At 38.2% G+C, this 17,490-nt stretch overlaps 1 long non-coding RNA gene across 2 annotated transcripts; it reads right to left on the bottom strand.

Moving 5' to 3' along the window:
- Window positions 1–7,860: 7,860 nt before the first annotated feature.
- On the bottom strand, window positions 7,861–17,132 carry LOC143878470 (uncharacterized). Of its 2 annotated transcripts, XR_013250980.1 has the most exons (5): window positions 17,007–17,132; window positions 12,336–12,419; window positions 11,840–12,014; window positions 10,329–10,441; window positions 7,861–8,221 (listed from the first exon to the last, which is right to left on the bottom strand). It is a non-coding gene; the product is annotated as an uncharacterized LOC143878470 (long non-coding RNA). The 2 variants fall into 2 exon arrangements; XR_013250979.1 differs by lacking the exons at window positions 7,861–8,221; window positions 10,329–10,441 and having other exon boundaries at window positions 11,678–12,014.
- Window positions 17,133–17,490: the final 358 nt, after the last annotated feature.

Here is a 17,490-nt window from a genome sequence, read left to right as displayed (position 1 = left end):
TGGCCCCCCCTGCTAGTATAAAAGGTAATTATGAATGCACTAGGGTTGGTTGTCCATGGAAAAGGTGGGGGGGATCAAATTCATTTCATTTTTGCTTGGGCCTGTCTTACCCGAGGCCCCCCCCTACTGGTATATATAAAATAAAAAAAAAGGTTACAAATACACTACATAGGGCTGTCCAGGTAAAAATGGGGGGGGGGTAGAATTTATCATCTCCCCTTCTACATAACCCATCGGATTTTTTCGTTCGAGGGAGAAAAGAAGAGAAAAAACCATTTGCAGAGAGAGGTAGAGAGGGAGAAAACCCCAAACCCACCACCCTCTTCTCCGTTTCCATCTCCCATCGGAGCTCCGGCCAAACCCTCCTCACCACTTTCTTCTTCTTCCTCTCCTTCTTTCCCTTCTTTCTCTTCTTCTCTCAGCCGCACCACCCCCTTCTTCTCCGGTCGGATTCTCGCCGGAATCCGACCATCCACCATTAACCCCCGGCCGACAACCTCCATTAAATCCCGTCGCAGCCACCTCCTCTTTCAGCACCATCACCATTTCTTCAAAACCCATATCAAAACCACCTAGATCTAAACCCTATTCCACCCAAACCCACCTCCTCCTCCTCTGCAAACCCCTAATCCAAACCCATCTCTGTAAACCCCCATCACCTCCTCCACTAACCACCACCGGCCGCCATTAAATCCGGCAAGTCTCACCGAAACCTCTATCCCCAACCACCTCCTCACTTTTCTCAACCTCCATCATTCTCATCCACAGAGGTTCCTTTTTCTTCTTCTTCTCCATCGACCACCGGAATTCGAGCCACCTCCACCTCCGGCGAACCCCACCGGAATCCGAAAACACACCTTCAAACCCATCTCCTTGTTCGCACTTCTCAAAATCCCCAAAAATCATTTCATTTTCCCAGCAGCCACCTCTCTTTTCACTACCAAAAGCCCTTTTAGATTCTCCATTTTAATCCCAGCACCACCACAAACCACCGCCTCTGTAGATTTTCTTTTTCCTTTTTTCAGCCACCATCCTTATCTCCTCCCATACGAACCATTTTTCAACACCATCTTCTCCACCAAACCCATCTAACCCACCTCTAATCCAAACCATCTTCTTAAACCCTTCACCTACACCATTATCTACCCTTGTCTAATCTAACCCCGGGGGAAACCCAAACCCATCTGCAGAGAGAGAGAGAGAGAGAGAGAGAGAGAGAGAGTTTTCTTATTCTCGCCTTCTTCTCCGTCGAGAATCCGCCGGAATTTCGGCAAAACCCAAAAATCCGGTCTCTCCTGTGCGATTATAATCGGCATCGGCTCTTGTTCATAGCATTATCATTTAGAGGGAGTAGATCAAAAAGATTAAAAAAAAATCTGCAATTTCTGCCGGAAATTCTCTCAGCGACTCATTTCCTAAAAATTCAGGTAATTTCTTTTTTATTTATTTATTTATTTATTTATGGCTTGAGGGGTTATTTCAATGATCAGGTAATGTAAGTTGTATGATTGAATGTTTGATACCTGTTAATAAGTAGGATCCCCTTTGTTCTTATCAATTTGTGTTGTGTTTCATCACAGTAATGGCTACATAGAAGAGGTTGATTTAGACCTCTTGCATTTGAAGAATATATTGGCATCTTAATTCAAATTTGTGTAAACGAAAGAAAATTAATTGGTGTGCTGATGATCTGTGTTTCTTGATAGGATTTTGCTCGTATGAGTTTACATCATGTTAAGATCATAAGGTAAATAATTGATTTGCAGGGGGTCTGTGTTCATTTAGATTCTTTGCCTCGAGAAATGTCAGAATAAATTTTTTTATATCATTAGCTTGTCTTCGAATAATAAGTTCTTTTTATGAACTATGTCACAGTAGCTAAACTTGTATGGCAACCTGTAGCATGTTGGTTGGGTTATCTTTAAAAGTATATGCTCGCAGCTAAAGGAAAAATCTTTATTTTTGTTTGCTACATGCAACAGTGTTCACAAAGTAGGGTTGAGATTTGTTGATCATTTCATCTTGGGCATGCTAGAGGAAGGAGTCCTTTAAGTCAACATGACTAAAGAGTTCTAGTGTTAGTTATCAGCTAGTCTTTATTAGCTGTGACTGCCGTTATTAGAAATTACTTTGATTATATATATTTTAATGAGTTCATAGTTAGAGCTGGTTTGGGTTAGGGATGAAAAAGTGAAATATTTGTGATTCGTACATCATGACTCTTGAGTTGTTTTAAAGGCTTATTTCATTTTGTCATCCCGTGGGAAGATAAGTTGGTATTTGAACCATGATAATGTTGATTGTTATATCGGATGGAGGGCGATGAAGGCGCTAGCCCAAGCCCATCCTTAGGGGACTTGCTCAGTCCAAGTAGCGCTCCCCTCTTTTGTTTAGTAGGCCTACCCAACCTTTTGGATTTCTTTTAACCATTTTTTTAAAAAGAACCCTTCTCTGGGCAATGATAAGGTTACTTGGAGCCCGTCTTTATGTTTTGTGGCTCACCGCTTCGCGCTTGGATCTGCACAAGTTGATGTCCCCTGTATGCACTGAAATTTTTACTAATTGGAATTATCATAATCTTTTGATATTTCTAATACTCTTCTTACCTTAAGCATTGAGTTAGGTTCTGAAGACAATAATGAATGGACTGTTCAGGTGAGATTATCTTGAAGCTTATCATATTTGTTTAATTTTATTTAAATAAATTGTTTTAGGAAAGAAGGAGATCAGATGACTACTCTATTCGATATTATCGACATGAGTACTGTCTGATTTCAAGGCGGGATTAGAAATATTATCATGTGTATTATGATATCAGATGATTACTTTAGCATCATCTGATTTCATCCCCATATTGGGGTGGTGTTTGTGGTTGGGCATAGAAGTGTTTGATATTGTTTTTTTTGCTTTATTAGGCTATCCAGCGGCTGGTCTGGACTAATTTATGTTGTTTATCATTTTATGATTGCTATAGGTTGTGTATTTTTTTTTAATTGAAAATTCTTCTTTGCTTAACACTTGATTTATTTTTATAAGAATGGAATGGAATTCGCGATTATCTGGTAGCCTTTTCTTCTCTCTTTGGATGGACTAACACAGTCTTATAGATTCCTGTTAAATTTCTTTAGATATTAGACCCCTGCACTAGGAGACATACTCTGTCTCGTTAGGCAATCCTCCTTTGGAGGCAAGCCTCTTTTTTTAGTTTAACCTCAGGGAGGTTGCTTTGATTTTGATAAATGGTGTACCTATAGGAGGCATGCCTTGCCTCATTTAGAGAGCCTTTGAATCATTCGTTTGTGTGGTGATGTTATCGGGGGAGTCTTTGACTCATTTGATCTTTATTGATGTTATTAGGGAGTCATCTGTCTTGGCTTTGTAAGTAATTAGCCTTTAGAAGGCCTGCCTGGCCTCATTTGTAGAATCCTCTCAATTAGTTGTCTTAGCCTTGCTTACCCCTTGCGAGGGCGATGATAAGGTTACTTGGAGCCCATCTTTGTATGTGTTTGGGAGACCCGCTCGGTCTCATTCTCTCGTTAGTCCTCCTCTCTGTGCGTCGTTTGGTTTTGGGAGAACACCCTACTCGGCTTGGCAGCATACCCCTACTCTTATGGGTATTGGGTTGCACATTTGTTGCACCCTAGGGTTAGGTAGCTGTCAGGCCCGGCTGGGTGTTTTACCTCTGCCAAATGTGCAAATTCGTGTTTCCTTTTCTTTTAGAGAGTCTTTGACTCATCTATTCTTTAGTTGGTGTTAGTGGAGTCTTTGACTCATGTTTCTTTCTCTTTTAGAGAGTCTTTGACTCGTCTATTCTTTAGTTGGTATTAGTGGAGTCTTTGACTCGTGTTCCTTTTCTTTTAGGGAGTCTTTGACTCATTTATCCTTTAGTTGGTATTAGTGGAGTCTTTGACTCGTGTTTCATTCTCTTTTAGAGAGTCTTTGACTCGTCTGTTCTTTAGTTGGTGTTATTGGAGTCTTTAACTCATGTTTCTTTTTCTTTTAGAGAGTCTTTGACTCATTCGTCCTTTGGATGATTTTGCTGGAGAGTCCTTGACTCGCTCGTCCTTTAGATAGTGTTATTAGAGAGTCTTTGACTCATTTGTCCTTTTAGGAGTGTTATTAGAGAATCTTTGATTCGTTTACCTTTGCTTTTGATAGTGTTATTTGTTTAGGGGTTTCCCCTATTTGCCCTAGGGTTTAGCCCTAGGGTTTTGCTTTGTATATTCCCTTAGGTCTTTGACCAAAAGGGTGAAAACTCTTTAAAAACTTCAAGAACATTGGAAAAGGTTTAAAATCCAAAAAACATTAAATATTTTAAAACTCAAAAACATTAGAAATTAAATCAAAAACATTTGAAAAACCTTAAAAAGCCTAAAGTGTTGAGTGTTTTAAAAATAGTCATTAGGAGAGTTCGTTTCGAACTACGTTGGCTTGATCCTCTTCCACGAGGTACGTAGTGCAGCTTGGGATTCTTATCCCAGGTCCAGCCAAACCTTCGTAAATAAATCATTCAAACTCTTTTAAAAAGTACAAAAATATTTCATGCTGTTTTCGAAAAATCTTCCTCTAGAGTTAGGACTTTGTTCTAGAAGGAGCGTTTTAGAGTTAGGGGTTTGTCTTTGGTTTTAGTCTTTGATTTGTTATGTGCTTGTTTGCGTTTGTTTTAGAGTTAAGAGTTTCGTCCTCGGTGTGTTGTTTGATTGTTGTGTGTTTTGTTTGTGTTTGTGTTAGAGTTAGGAGTCTGTTTCGCCTCCGTCCGGTCAGTTGGCGATTCACATCGCCGACTGATGACTAGGTCTAGGATGCGCTAGTGATCCCATTGTTTTCCTTATGACGCACAGCCTAGTTACACATAGGTTGTAGGAACCACCCGCATTAGCTTAGGGCTAACCTGCATTTAGCTAGGGCATATAGGGTGTCCTAAAATTCACAATTCACTGGAATTTAAATAATCGTACAATAAACTTTAATAATTGGTCCGGTCTTTTAGATCGAGTTAAGGATAGAGGGCTAGGTGTCTTAGGCATCATAGCTTAGAATAGGCGCGAAGAACTACGTTGCCTTGATTCTCGTGGAGGCGGGGATACGTAGGCTTCTTTGGATGAATATCAGACCATCCGAGGACTCGGGCTAAATCATTTAGAGTCTTAGGATTTGTTGTGTTGTTATATTGTATATTTTGTTGTGTTTTCTTACTTTCTTGTGCAGACCTTATACCTGTAGTTGTAGCATGCATGTGTTCGTCCACCAGAACTTAGACACCAGTTAGGTATGTCACTCATAACCTAGCAATCATTAGGCGACACATCTTTTATTTTATTTTATGGGTGTTATTATCTTTATCCTCAGGAAATGCATGCTTAGGTAGACGACTCTTGAGGATTGTTCCCATTTCACATGATTTTCGCCTAAAACTCTTCAAGGTTAATAATAAATGGCATAAGAGACCAAGTGTTCGCACTCGGGCGAATTGGGGGCGCTCTTCGGACCTTCTCCATTCGTCATCAGGCACGGACCTTCTGTATCTCTGGTTATCCATTGCAAACAGAGCATTTGTTTTGGTTCCATGGCTTGTCCATGGATGGCGACTCTGAGTTTATCTTAGGTATGTCTCGGTTTCGAGCCCCGGCTCCGGATCAAGACATATCTCTTTCTTTTTATATCGCCACTCATGCTATGCTGTGAGGGTGGCATCCGTTTCGAGAGTTCCTTGGCAGAGCTCTCTTCCGTTGTGGAGATCTTAGAGGATTGCTGTGGGGACCTCGCGTCCCTCGCCGCACTCGTCCTCGGATCGGGGTCCACAGGCCGATATACCGAAAAAAGAGAAAAGTGAATCCAAGAGCCCTTATTCACTCAATTGGAAGATCCATTCAGAACCTGATTACGGTCGTGTTGGAAAGGCTTCGGATTACGGTGAGGAACGAAACGCATTCCGAAACCGAAATTTGAAACCATGCTTACAAAGTTGCAAGAGGCCATTGGTATCGGTTTTTCAAAGCTTTACTAGTTTTTGAGAATTGGCCGGAGATGTTTGTGGAAGCTAGGCATGTTCTCTCCTCCTCTAGTTCTCCTCACCTCACAACCAATCGATAATGGTCCCGGTTTCTCTCTCTTGACCCGTTGTAGATTGCGAAGAGACAAGAAACAAAGATGGCGTGCTCAAGCAAGAACCAGATGATGCTTTATAGAGTGTTTTGAGGATGACATAATATTATTATGAGGAACTAAAGGCCAGGATTAAAACCTAACATGACTATCTCATTAATCGTGATGGGAACAGCTCCAACTGGTATAAAAAACCCTCTTTCCTTTCTCTGTGTGTGTGTGTGTGTGTGTGTGAGAGAGAGAGAGAGAGAGAGAGAGAGATTCTTTTTTCATTTTCTTCCTTGCAGAAGATTTCCTTTCTGCCATTTGGGATATTTTTATATCTGTAAACCAAATATATTATTATGAGGAATGTTAAACTCAATGGCCAATTGGGGAGCTCTTTCATCTGATTTTTTCAAAGGCACCCCTGAGTTTAGCATTCCTCATTATTATATTAAAGTCTACATAATAATATGGGATTTGCTAGGGACCATCGCAGAAGACATTTCACCAATGGACTATTAGATGTGAGAACAGCCACCTCAGGTGATTTTGTCTAATTCATTTAATTCACCTGAGGTGGCTGCTCTCACATGCAACAGCCCATCCGCGAAATGCCTTCCACAATGGTCCCTAGCAAATCCTTTAATTTAATTATTATGTATCTCCCTTTTCAAATAGAGGAATGCTAACATCAAGCGGTAGAATTGCATCGCGAATTTGAGTCAAACTTTTGCTGCTTCTTTTTGACTGCTTTGATTGTGACTAATTTGCCCTTCCCTCATTCCACTTCCCTGTTTTTATGCACTGCCTTTCAATTCTCAAAGCTACGTTAGTAGGGAATTTCAATAGAGACAACTGATATATCAGTATATTCACCAAAACCGCTTTTATTAGCGTTAATCTCCCCCCTCTCGAAACCAAGTTTCTCTTCACGTATCTAGCCTTCTTTCAACCCTCTCCACTATAGGATCCCAACTTTTATTTTTTGGCAACCCGCTCCAAAAGGCAATCCATGATAGGAAGAGGGAAAAGAGTCCACCTTACGCCCCATAATGCCAGCAAGGATTGATGGAAGTTAGACCTTTGTCCGGTCGCGACCTCGAAACATCTAATAATAGATCTTAGATTCATAACCTTCAGCACATCCGGCGAACTGAACAGAAGAGTATCATCTGCGAACCGTAAGGAGACAATTTATTGTGAACGTCAAAGTAGAACAATTTTCTCCCTTAATTAAGATGGTGACAAATTGGCTTATATACATGTATAGAGAACCTCAAATAACCATCTCACAGCATGGTCTTACGAGACGCCTTCTCTAGCTGGCCCGGGATTCCCCAAGCTTGAACCATAAAAGTTTAGCTTTAGATGGGCAAGGCTAGGTGGATACAAGGTAGAATCTTGATTCAGTGCCAAAGGAAACGTTAGGGAGCAGGGGTAGGTGGGTTTGAACCTTGAAGAAAAGGAATCTACGGACTTTGGAATTAACGAGTCAAATACATAAGGAAAGATATCAATAAAGTTTTGTTTACCGTCTTAAAAATAACATACATAAATAAATAAAAGAAACATTGGTCATGGGAAATAGTGGAACTAGTCACTTGCAGAATAGCCAGGTATTTTTTTAAGCGAAAAAAAAGGTAGTGTTCTGACTTACATGAAATGAAAAACGAAATAATGTATGAAGAGGTTCTGGAATGAAAAAATGTTCCAGCATCCCCTGATTGGCATCTAACAGTAGGGCGGTCCTGTGCAGTGCAAATCAGGGTGTTCTGGAGGCCTTTGTTCCAACATATCTCCCTTCATTTTATACTAAAAAAATAAGGCCCAAAATATATGAATGAATATTATGTCATATTTGACCATAAAAAAATTTTAGTAAACGAATCGGTCTCTTCTTGAAGAATGTGTGTCTTGACTTTTCTAAGCACATGTTCATGTAAGTGGCCCAATGCAAAACGGCATGATAACTGAAGTTAAGAAAGGAAAAGTAATTACCCACTCCCCAACAACAAACGGGCTCACTAAGACAGGATTTTGAAGGTCTGTCTTAATCCTCAGAGCATATACATCAAGGCCTGCTAGTCCCAAGCTCCACAGCAATTGCAGCCCCATAGAAGCAATCAAGTAACTGAATGCAAAGAATATCAATGTCAAAGCATATGGCTCAATAGTGGAAAACCCACTTTAAAAGTTTTTCGCATGTATAAACAAACTCATTGAAAGAAAATATGAAAACATGAGGTGTTTAAGAAGTTCATCAACAATGGAACAAATATTAAATTCAACATGATTTTAGCACTAAAGGGCAATAGATTACTCGAGAAAGCATGCATTGATTTCCCAAAGATTAATCCAATATGTGGCCATAGTATTCATCAAAGAATGTGTGAGAGATCAACTTATGCATTTCCACATTCCAATTGCTGCTTTGCAAGACATTATTTGGAAATCAATATTTGTGGCAATTACCTTCACAATCGCTGCTCCTCGACCTTGTTGCAGCAGCAGCCCGCCCTCCCTTCCTCCCTCCCTCCCTCGCTCGTACAACATGTGCATGAGGATGATTGATGTATTTTGTATCCAAATACAAAAACATGAGGTATCCAAACGTGGCCAAGTAAAATCAAAATCCCCAAATGGGTGTCCCAGTTTCTGGTTAAAATTCAAACCCCATAGACCTGAAACCTCCCTACTTGAGAATGTATAATGACAAGTTTATGAGCCTCTTACTGAGTGGTAAAAAGCTTTTATTTTCTAAAGCTCGATAGGGATCCACGGAACGACATGGACACCTCAGTAAGTCAGTATAATATAGGATCCACATATTTTATCGATTCTATCATGCTTGCTGATGAAATTGGAGGATTGTTTCCTCCAGGGTAGGGAACAAAGAGGCAGCACTGAATCCGATCTCTACTTCTGATCTATATAAATAGAATTCAAATGATGCTAAGATACAAGAATAATATAAATAAAACTTTCGAGTGGCTCTAATGTCATTTGTAGAAAATGGATTTTGGACATAGCAATTCGTTCCGTAATGGAGTGTCACTGTCACCATGATTGGATATATTGGCATGTGGCATGATTGGACATACTGAACATAAAAGAAGGTACCATAAGCGAAAGCATGTAACTTGTTTAGAAATTACAATCAACTTCCAAACTGAGTCAATTAATACTTTCCAAGTTTCAATCCTTTTATGATGATAATAATCCCTAGTTAGAGAATACAGGTTCTGTTATTGATAGATTTATAGCATGCTGATATTAATAACAATGACACTGATAAAAAAAAAAGCTCCAATTGCATTAGAATGCAAAACAATAAAATTTCATATCCGATATTTACTTGTTACTACGACTTTTGCTTTTTGAGTTGTTTTTTGTGATGTGAGTATAATTTTCTTGCCAACAACTAATGACAAACAATAACTTAATGCAAAACTCCTCAGGACGACTTGTCCATTCCTGCAACTATAGATAGTAGCATTGTAGCTAAATTCTAGCTGAATTAAAATGTTTTCCCCACATTAACATCTTGTGGAAACAAGCTGTAATGGCAAAGCAAGAGGCTGAGAAAGCCCACCAAGAAATCGATGAGGGAGATTAGTGTTCATAACCAATTTCTTGCAAAGTCTTGTCTACCCAAACAAACAATGAGGCCGGAATATAGTGAAGCAGACATGACCACCAAATATGATGGAGGAGAGAATCTTAGTGTTTAATGGCTGAGAGAATAATTTGAGCCCTTCTGCCATGGAGAGAATGAGTTCTCAAGAATAAGGGAACTCTCTTCATGGTTTTCTCGTTATGATCGATGCAATATTTAAATAGTTATACATGTGTCAGGAGTATGTATTACTGAAAGTTTTGTTTTATGGATCCTTGTATGAACTGGAGAGTTGAATAAGTGATTTATTCTTTTCCTCCACCATTTAGATGTAACTATAAATGCATTTTCTAGTGGATGCTTTGTCTGTAAGAAAAGCTTGGCAATGGCAACTAACAGTATAGGAGATGAAAACATGTGGAAAGGAAACCATGAATAAGTTTAATTTCTTGACATAAGAGATGTGAGACATAAAAAAGAAAATGCATAAACTAATGATTGGGACCCCATTTCATCAAAGGTAATAGCAAGATTTGAAGCGCTCATTCTACCAGAATAAAATCACAGAATAAAATAAACAAATAAGAAATTTGAGAGAGAAATCTATAACTGGGATACTTACTTGGATTTTCTAAACCATTAAAGCCCATGTGGTCATGTATAAGTAGAAACCAGACCATGTGGAAGTTGTGAACACAGTTGTTGAGGCAACGGAAAAGCAAACAAAGCTATAACCTTTAAAACATCAAGAGTTAAGCAAAAAGAATTACTGATAAGAAGCACAAATCACAGATATAAGGGACAAACAGAAAATCATACATGGCTAAGCAGTAGTTCTGTTACGATGCCTAGTGCATGTTACGTAAATCTCTAGAAGGGAAGAATTCCAAAACCATTCCCATGTGTTAATTTCTTTTCAAACCAAATTGACAAAGAACAAGAACAGGAAAGCAAAGAATTGGGTTTTAAATTGATTTACATGTAAAATATCCTTACACTACTGACCTCTTTAAAAAAGTAAACATAGTCCCGTACCCAGAAAAATGATCGTTAACCTGAACTTCATCTAAGGAAATTGCCCTCATCGGAATCAAATATATTGAAGGAAACCAGCTCTCTTGTTTGTCTCCAAACAAGAATGCCAAAGACTATCATTAAAGTTTTATTTTCCAAAGTTCACTTTAGCTAGATCAACATCCTCGGTCCATGTAATCCAACAAAAGTCACAAGCACTAATCAGTGACATGGTGATACCTTAACTTCAAAACAATGCTCAAATAAAGAAAGCTAAACTTCATTGAAGACTGAAGGAACAACCAACATGGTTTATCAGAGGATTGACTAAAGGGTACAATATGATACAACTGTCTAATTTTTTACAAAATAGCAATACATCCAAGCCAAAGGCTATGAAAAATAATTATCAGATCATTCGATCACAAACACATCCCCTTCCAAGAAAACCCTCTGTAGTCAAAAATATAAAATACCAATTCCCAATAAAAACCTTAATAGATATCTAAAATCATAGAAAATATGATCACTCAACAGGATAAAAAGTATGAAGAATTGGGGTTGCCCAAAAGAAGATATGAAGACTTAAAAACTAAAACATTGTCAGGCTCTCAACATAGATATCAAAGTTACAGTTCTTTTTATCTGAAATAACTAATTGGGTTTAGTAGAGCTGCTAAAAACTGAATATCAACTAATTAAAATGACAACTACTCTATACTATTTTTTGGATGATTTTTTACCAATTACGCATGGATGAATGAGTGAACCGGGATTGCAGGATTTTTCTAGAAAATAATTTTTTACCCATAAGTTCTCGCTTTTCCATTGTTTAATTACATATGGAAAGAAAAGTAATTTAAACCATAGCAGCTCAAAGCTTTTGGAGTAATTGGGATATTTTCCCTGCACTCCAAAATTAGAGGTTAAACCTCCAATATATAGTTTTTGGCCTTCACTGGTAAACATTCACATAGTAAAAAAAAAAGCTGGGTTCAAATAAGCATGCATGAATCAACCAACAAATAAAATTGAATCACATGATCTTGATGTTCGTGATGAAATTTCTTCCAATGTTCAAATTTGAAGTTCCTTTCATCGTAGTGAATTCTGCATTACCTCTGTCTGGTTTCCAAGATGAGTTGCAAATTCTGCCACACCCCTCCCTTGGTCAATCTAGATTGAGCCCTCATGAGCAATCGAACTCCAACGGTTGCCTCACCCATTTTTTTAACTCGCCCATTTTTTCAATTCTTATGTCAGTATAGGCATTTGGACTCGTCATTTCTCAATTCTAGTTCAGTAAAAGTTGAAGAAAATGGAGTTAATACATTGAGGAAAGTGAAGGCAAAAATGCATAATATAGAAAGCACTGGAAATGGAGAATTTAGTGCAATTAGGTGAACTTCGGGCAGCTTGCTCCAAAAAATCAATTACTTTGGGCAGCTTGCTTCAAACAAAAAAAAAGGCATAGAAAAATGGGAAAAAAGAATTAATTACCCGAAGGAATAATGTAGGTACCAAAACTCAAACCTAGAATCCTCTAGATGTATCATAGAAAAAAAATCCCAAAATCCCAATAAGCAGTTTTCAAAATCCAAAACAAAGAGGTTACCAGAAGGAATAAGGCCGGGGACTGGACCTAAAATCTGGGATCCTCTCGATATACCAGAGAAAAAACCACAATAATCTGAAAATCCTGAAAAAAGAAGTCAATAATCAGTTTTTGAATCCGTCTGTTCTCAAAATCCAAACCAAACAGGATAATAACCTGAAAAAATCAGGAAAGAGAAGTCAATTTTGGACTCACGATCCTAACAATTTTAAAAGTGATACATGCGGCGACAGAATAAAAAAGAATAAACCTGGATTGTAAGTAGAATGAGAAAGATTAACATGTGAAACCTATACTAAAACAAAAAGGTCATAGGTCAGAAATACAAATATCTTCACAAACATGTATAAAAGAAATAAAAGAACCCCCAAAACCAATTATAAAATGCACTTCTAAATTCTCAAAACAAAAATATCACAGCAAATTATAATGAAATTCAAATCAATAAATGAAATTCGCATAGAAGCTATTAAAATTAGAGAAATGGAAATAGAACGTAAAATGTTATTAGCATTTCAAATGCCTTGCAAGAAGACAACAATCTCTTAGGATTGGGCCTGTAGCTCAACGGTTGAGGCTTTGTATCTCAACCTTGAGGTGGCAGGTTCGATCCTAGGTTACCTACCCAAATAAAAAACGACACAATATGTTATCTATTTGTCTTTGACAGATGAAAAGAAGTAGAAACCTATGAAAGGTCATTGATCCAATCCGAGGCAAGCATCATAGATGGAACAGAGTGATTCCATCAAAGCCACCTTGAACCCGAACATGGCAGATGCAAAATCAAAACTGACATAGATAATTTGAAGATTTGAAATGGGAAGAGGGGAGAAACCCAATTCCATGAAAGAAAAACTCCGTACCATGATTTCCCAAATTTATTATTTTGAGATTCTCCCTTGCCAGAAAGGAAAAGAGTGACATATCAGGTCGATATAGTAGTGCTTGTGAGTTGTGACTCGCTGCAGTGCTTGTGATCCGTATCATAATGCAGCGATTTATTTGAACTCACTTTCAGGATGAAACTTTAAAGCTATGTCAGATTTCTCCCATTGAGTTTCTAAAGTCATAGGACGCAATAATTGGTTGGAGTGTGTACTACTCGCTTGGGAGAAGATCTGCCTCTCAGTTGCAAAGAGAGTATTCATGACCAATATTTGGGCTAAAAGCATTAACTGAAATGTGATGTTTTATGCCCAATTTAAACACTGAAACACAAATCCGCGTATTAACTATCCAGATATTTAGAAGTTAGAATAACTATCCAGTAGAGGTAAAAGGTATTTTAAGGTCTCTTGCCTTTTCCATTCCAAAGGAGACTCTAAATGAGATCGATGCCATCATCAGAAACTTCGTTTGGAGTGGACCTTCTCTTATTAAAAAGTACCACCCCATTGCTTGGAACATCCTTTGTAGGCCGAAGTAGGGAGGAGGGGTTGGAATGAGAATTCCCCAAGATCTGAACAAAGCAGCTCAAATAAAAAGCCTATGGAGGGTGCTCAATCCCTCTCTCTCCCCCTGGACAGAATGGTTTAATCGGAAATATCTGAAGAAGGGAAGCCTATGGACCTTTAAAATCCCCTCAAATTGTTCAGCAGCAGCTAGGGAAATTTTCAACTGCAGGAAAATAGCCTCTGAAAACATCTGCTATAATATTGGAAATGGGAAGGGCATAGACTTTTGGAAGGACCCATGGCACCTAGACAGACCCACTCAGAACCAGACCTCCACTATATTCACCTCCTCCCCTCCGAGAATTTTTGTGGACCATCTGTGTATAAATAAGAAAGAAAACACCCCTGTCTGGAAACCGTGCACGGATGGCATCCTCACAATGAAATCAGCATGGAACCAGGTTCGAAAGAAAATTTTGAAAGTTCCTTGGTACAAAACTGTTTGGTTCAAGGGACATATACCCAAACATGGGTTCAATGCATGCCTCGTGCTTAATTACAAGTTGGCAACAAAAGATAAACTCCAACTCATTGGGATCCAAGTGGATACCAGATGTCTTCTCTGTAAAGCAGAACCAGAATCCATAAACCTCCTGTTCTTTTCGTGCTCTTATACAGCATGGATCTGGAGATCCATCCTATGATCTGGAGATCCATCCTATGGAGATTCAATCACAGAAGGAAACCAAAGCCCACTCTCACTGAGGAAGAAGAATGGATCAAATCGAATTTTACAGGTGGAAACCAGGGGGCAACAACGATCAGAATTGCCTTTGGGAGTGCTCTATATGCCATTTGGCTGGAGAGAAATAACAGGTTATATGGGGGGACCCAAACCCACAAAATCACCATCCTAAGGAACATCCTTAGCCAGGTCCGAGTGAGAACTCTTCACAGGAATCTAATGGACTCCACAACGACCAGAAATAGACTCATTGCTGAAAACATGAATCTGCCTATTATCCACAGGGTGAAACATACTAAAACAGTTCAATGGCAGAAACCAGATGATGGTTGGATGAAGCTTAACACTGATGCCTCAGTTATGGAAGATGGTGGGGCATAGGGGGTGTCATTCGAGATCCGGAAGGAGCAGCATAGTATTAAGAAAGACAGCATCCACTTGTTAGAATTGGATGCCATCTATCATGGGCTACATCAGGTAGTATCCAAGAACCTCAAGAAAATATGGGTTGAATCTGACTCCATGATGGCGGTGAATACTATTGAAGGCCATTTCCCTTGCCCCTGGAAAAGAGCTAGTACGGTAGAAAAGATCAAAAATTTGCTTTCAAAATGTGAGACATGGAAGATATCTCATATTTGGAGGGAAGGAAATGGGGCAGCAGACTACCTATCCAAATGGAATTGCCCTATTAAAGGTGAACAATGTGATAGTTTCCCTGATGATTTTTCTCTCATTCTTTGTAATGATGCCTCTGGCACTCTATACCCGAGAGTGTAATTCATTCTTATTTTGTTCTTAATATATCTGGTAGGGGTCTGCCTAGCCCCAGTTTGCTCATCAAAAAGAAAAAAAAGGTATTTCAAGGTCTTTATTGATGATTATAAAACGAAAACTTTTTAATATGGGGAAGGATAAGAAAGATGAACCTTTAGCAAACTTGAAGCATTTTATTATACAACAAGCAAGAAGGTTTTACAGGTTGTAAGCTTAAAGTACGTCGGTCAGATCCTGGAGGTGAACTTCTTCAGGTTCTTGCAAATCGTTTGTGTAAGTTAATGTTGGGTGGTTGAAAAACAGCCTTAATCTTATTCCAAGATCGAGTGATTATATCACAGATGTACCAAAGCATTAAAGACGATTGGAAACCCAAAGGCATAAACCCTACAGGAAATCAGACATGCAGATAAAATAAATTCATTAAGGGCCCGTTTGGATACCCCTTGGATTTGGATTTGGAGGAGAATTTGGATTTCCAAAATCCATGAATTTGAAATAAAGAATTTATAAATTCACAAATTTGTAAATAATGTCGTTTGGATGACCACATAGAGATTTGGATTTCAAATCTAAATTAATTTTTTTTTTGTTTGGATGCTCTTTGGATTTGAATTTGAAATCTAACAAAACCAAAAAGCCCTTAAATACTTGATATAGGGGCATTTCAGCCATTTTCCATGATCCAAGGGTATTCTAGTCATTTTACCCTATATGGGGATATTTTGATCATTTTTTATGTCAAAAGGGTGTTTTAGTCATTTTCCATGACTCAGGGTATTTGGTCATTTTCACCCGGTATAGGTGTATTCCTGTCATTTTCCATGACCCGGGGTTATTCTAGTCATTTTACCTAATATGTCGTATTTTTATCATTTTTATCTCAAGAGTGTATTTTTAGTCATTTTTTATGAGCCATCGGTCATTTTTACTCGATATAGGGGTATTTCGATAATTTTCCATGATCTTGGGGTATTTTAATCATTTTACCCTATATGAGGTTATTTTGATCATTTTTATATCATACGGGTATTTTAGTCATTTTGCACGACTCGGGGGTATTTTGTCATTTTTACCTGGTATAGGAGTATTTCTAGTGATTTTACCTAATATGGCGTATTTTTATCATTTTTATCTCATGATGGTATTTTTAGTCATTTTAGTCATTTTTATGAGCCATGGGCCATTTTTACTTGATCTAGGGGTATTTTATTAATTTTCCATGATATTGGGGTATTCTAGTCATTATACCATGTATGAGGTTATTTTGATCTTTTTTATGTCATAAGGGTATTTTATTCATTTTGCACGACTCGGGGTATGTTGTCATTTTTACCTGATATAAGGGTATTTCGGTCATTTTGCGTAACTCGGGTGTTTTCTAGTCATTTTACCTAATACATGTATTTTGATCAGTTTTTAATGTCATGTGGGTACTTAAGTCATTTAACACTTTTTTGGTATATTTTGGTCACTTTAACCCCTTACGAGTCAGATTTAGATTTCTAAATAACCTCTCGCAGAAAGGATTTATAAATCCAAAAAATTACTCTAACATGAGGAATTTGTAAATCTTGTAGATTTCACTCAAATCCAAATCCAGATGTCATAAAGGCTTGCCAAACGCCAAATTTGGATTTGAAATCCAAATTCACCTCCAAATCCAAATCCAAATCCAAGGGGTATCCAAATGGGCCCTAAGGAGAACATAATGACAAAGAAAGTAGAATAAATTAAATAAGGAGGCTAAACCTGGGAAATTCTTCAACATCTGCATCAAACACGAAAGCATTAATAAAGAAATTGTAATTAGAAGAACGGGAAGGAAAACTTACAGCAATAATAGTTGAAAATAATTCCAGAGAGTTGAGAGATTAATGGCATTTTGAATAAAAAAAACAATTATGAAACGGCATCGAATCTACTTAGCCTGGTTGATAATCCGCGAGAGAGAGAGAGAGAGAGAGAGAGAGGGAATTTAACTTCTCCTTTTTCTAAGAAATTAATTCGACGAGGGCTGAAGATATTTGGAGAGAGACTGAAAACCAGAGTGATTTTGGGAAAGCAGTCGGTGAGAGAACACTCGCCTAAAAGGAGTTAGAATGAGAGAGAGCTGTTGGGATAGGATGATACATCGATACGTGCAGCAAAATGGAAAGCATTGCATTAAAAAGTAAAGACAGCTAGTGTGATTTGGGATGATATGTGTAGCAAAATGTAAAGCATTGAATTAAAA

This window comes from Tasmannia lanceolata, unplaced genomic scaffold, assembly GCF_043159265.1.
Source record: "Tasmannia lanceolata isolate RefF3 unplaced genomic scaffold, GAP_Taslan_0.1 ptg000006l, whole genome shotgun sequence".
NCBI lineage: Eukaryota > Viridiplantae > Streptophyta > Magnoliopsida > Canellales > Winteraceae > Tasmannia > Tasmannia lanceolata.
This window is presented reverse-complemented; position numbering and strand designations above follow the sequence as displayed.